This window comes from Erythranthe guttata, chromosome 3 (genome assembly GCF_056151865.1).
Source record: "Erythranthe guttata isolate IM_541 chromosome 3, IM_541, whole genome shotgun sequence".
In the NCBI taxonomy this organism is placed as follows: domain Eukaryota; kingdom Viridiplantae; phylum Streptophyta; class Magnoliopsida; order Lamiales; family Phrymaceae; genus Erythranthe; species Erythranthe guttata.
Genome location: NC_142535.1, coordinates 4,333,425 through 4,336,860, shown reverse-complemented (window position 1 = coordinate 4,336,860; position 3,436 = coordinate 4,333,425). Strand labels below are relative to the sequence as shown.

The window sequence follows — 3,436 nt, the reverse complement described above, 5'->3', positions numbered from 1 at the left end:
TGGTTTTAGGAAAGGTTTCATCTTTATTTTATGGAGCTAGGCTAACTGTGCAACTAGAACGATGGATCTGATCTCGGTTGCTTAAGCTAGAGATCTCGGTTGGATCTGATGATGGCAAGATAATTTATTTTGTGATTTAATAATTAGCTTTTGTTTCTGATTGTGTAATATGTTGATCTGTTAGATATGATTTTTTCTGTTCCAGATTATATATTCTTAATGTAAACATCATCCTTTTCATTCGATTTTCAGATTTTTACTTTATATGACCACAAGATTTCCTGTTCTTATTTGGGTGATTTTGTACGGCCACTATTTTGTCTGTTTTCCGATTGTTCGAGTTTGGATTATGTTCTCTCTGGTCTCTGATGGTCCTTTGGTTTGGTTTTCTTATATGAGATGGCATAGACAGCGCTTCAAGTTGAGTATTTTCTCCTTATCTTGGTTTTGCTTTTATGACAGTTTTGGTTAAAATATGTTTGCTCGCAATATGATATTGTTCAATCTCGCTTTCTCCCTCATCCTCCTTATTTCTATAACTTTAGATCACATTTTTTTTTTTTTTTTACTGTATGTCTGTATCTTTTAAAGTTGTGCTAGTTCCATATACATTTTTTAAAATAGGCTCTGCAACTGCTTATGTGTACCCTTGGACCCTTTGGTCAGGATTACCTATTGACTAAGCGGGAGATAATTTATTTAGCCGTCCTACCAGTCGCATAAGGGAAGTGTCGTAGTTCCATTTTTACTCTCTACATGCTTACAGTCTAATTATCGGGAGCCTCTCCTATGTTATATGTTTCTTTTCTCTGCCTTATGTCTAGGTCTTCTTTGAATGATAATTTATTTGGCAAGGTATTTAGGTCTTCTTTCAATGATAGCATCTTTTCCTCTAGACTTAGAGTGACCTCCCGTGATATAGCGCGATTAAGGGCCACAAAATGCACATACTTGGTGTGCCTATTCACCACTATCCAAATAGCATCCTTTATTCTAGGCTTAAGAGTGACCTCCGGTGATATGGCGCGAGTAAGGGCCCGTACTTGGTGAGCCTATCCACCACTATCCAAATAGCATCCTTTCTTCTAGACTTAGTAGTGACCTTCGGTGATATGGCGCGAGTAAGGGCCCTTACTTGGTGAGCCTATCCACCGGTATCCAAATAGCATCCTTTCTTCTAGACTTAAGAGTGACCTCCGTTGATATGGCGCGAGTAAGGGCCCGTGCTTGGTGAGCCTATGCACCGCTATCCAAATAGCATCCTTTTTCCTAGACTTAAGAGTGACCTCCGGTGATATGGCGCGAGTAAGGGCCCGTGCTTGGTGAGCCTATCCACCGCTATCCAAATAGCATCCTTTCTTCTAGACTTAAAAGTGACCTCCGGTGATATGGCGCGAGTAAGGGCCCGTACTTGGTGAGCCTATCCACCTCTATCCAAATAGCATCCTTTCTTCTAGACTTAAGAGTGACCTCCGGTGATATGGCGCGAGTAAGGGCCCGTACTTGGTGAGCCTATCCACCTCTATCCAAATAGCATCCTTTCTTCTAGACTTAAGAGTGACCTCCGGTGATATGGTGCGAGTAAGGGCCCGTACTTGGTGAGCCTATCCACCGCTATCCAAATAGTATCTTTTTTTTAGACTTAAGAGTGACCTCCGGTGATATGGCGCGAGTATGGGCCCGTACTTGGTGAGCCTATCCACCACTATCTAAATAGCATCCTTTCTTCTAGACTTAAGAGTGACCTTCGGTGTGATATGGCGCGAGTAAGGGCCCTTACTTGGTGAGCCTATTCACCACTATCCAAATAGCATCTTTTTCTCTAGACTTAGAGTGACCTCCGGTGATATGGCGCGAGTAAGGGCCCGTGCTTGGTGAGCCTATCCACCGTTATCCAAATAGTAACTTTTTTTTTAGACTTAAGAGTGACCTCCGGTGATATGGCGCGAGTAGGGCCCGTACTTGGTGAGCCTATCCACCGCTATCCAAATAGTATCTTTTTTTTAGACTTAAGAGTGACCTCCGGTGATGTGGCGCGAGTAAGGGCCCTTACTTGGTAAGCCTATCCACCACTATCCAAATAGCATTCTTTCTTCTAGACTTAAGAGTGACCTCCGGTGATATGGCGTGAGTAAGGGCCCTTACATGGTGAGCCTATCCACCACTATCCAAATAGCATCCTTTCTTCTAGACTTAAGAGTGACCTTGGGTGATATGGCGCGAGTAAGGGCCCTTACTTGGTGAGCCTATTCACCACTATCTAAATAGCATCTTTTCCATTAGACTTAGAATGACCTCCGGTGATATGGCGCGAGTAAGGGCTCGTACTTGGTGAGCCTATCCACCGCTATCCAAATAGCAGCCCCACAATGAAATCCATGGTGATGTAAGACCAGCCTTCAAATCTTCGTTCAGCCGTCCCAAAAAAGCCCTAATGTAAAATTCTTCAGTTAAGTTTCTGAATGAGTGACCTATGAAGAAGGCGTTTAGCTCTTCAAACTTCAGCCTATAGTCCTCCATTAAGCTCTCTTGCCTCAGTTTGTGGAACTGCTCCACCATATTAGAAAACACATTCCACCCTATAGGATGTTACATTTCCTAACCCATCCTCGAGTGTTTGTGACATGGTTTTTGCAGAGTATTATTTCTTGCCTTAGATTTTGGGAGCAGTCCTGAAAGTGTTCGGATGTTATTTCTATCAGGTTTTCTGTTATTTTGCTTTGTGATTTTAGTTGGTCAGATAATGCACCACTGGTGTGGAACGTGCTGCTTCTGCAGATCAAGTGAGTAGTTATTCTGAAGATCTCTTTTTGGTTTTGATCCATGCTTTATAAATCTTGAAGTGGTCTTATATGCATTGAGCAAGTTAACGTTCGTCTATGAAGATTTGGTTTTTTTTTCCTGGCAATTTTTCTGCACATTCTTGAAGTTGGGACTATGCATCCCAGAGTAGTAAACCTGGTTCAGTTGCCCGTGTTGGATTTCGTACGTGTAGGATTCGTTGATGTTATGATACATTTGTGGCTGCCGTTGGGGCCTCGGTTTCTGCTCGTATGTTCTGATTCTTATGAGGAGACTTTAGATTTACTGCTTTGCTGTTTTGAGGATGTTTAAAATCTATTGAATATGCTTTGGATTACCATTCTGCACAGTTCTTGGTCACTTCTTCATCGTGATTTCTACTATTTGAGAATTTTCAAATGCGTGAAATTGTCTTTTTGCAGATTGTGAGTTAATGTTCGTAATATGCTAAAGTGATGCATTTTTCAAGTCTCAATGAATTTATTTGATTAAGATTTAGTTCTGCGTAAATGTGTAAGTATTAGTTGCCTTATGTGATAAAATTTATTTCCTCTTGGACTTGTCCTCGATACGACTTTGGTAATTTTTTTCACATGAGGTTTTTCCTTCATCAGTAATGTTCGCCACAATAATT

At 41.4% G+C, this 3,436-nt stretch overlaps 1 long non-coding RNA gene across 1 annotated transcript; it reads left to right on the top strand.

Annotated features, from left to right (window-relative positions):
* Positions 1-2,626: 2,626 nt before the first annotated feature.
* On the top strand, positions 2,627-3,142 carry LOC148771581 (uncharacterized). The gene is made up of 2 exons (XR_016030226.1): positions 2,627-2,783; positions 2,930-3,142. It is a non-coding gene; the product is annotated as an uncharacterized LOC148771581 (long non-coding RNA).
* The last annotated feature ends 294 nt before the right edge of the window (positions 3,143-3,436 follow it).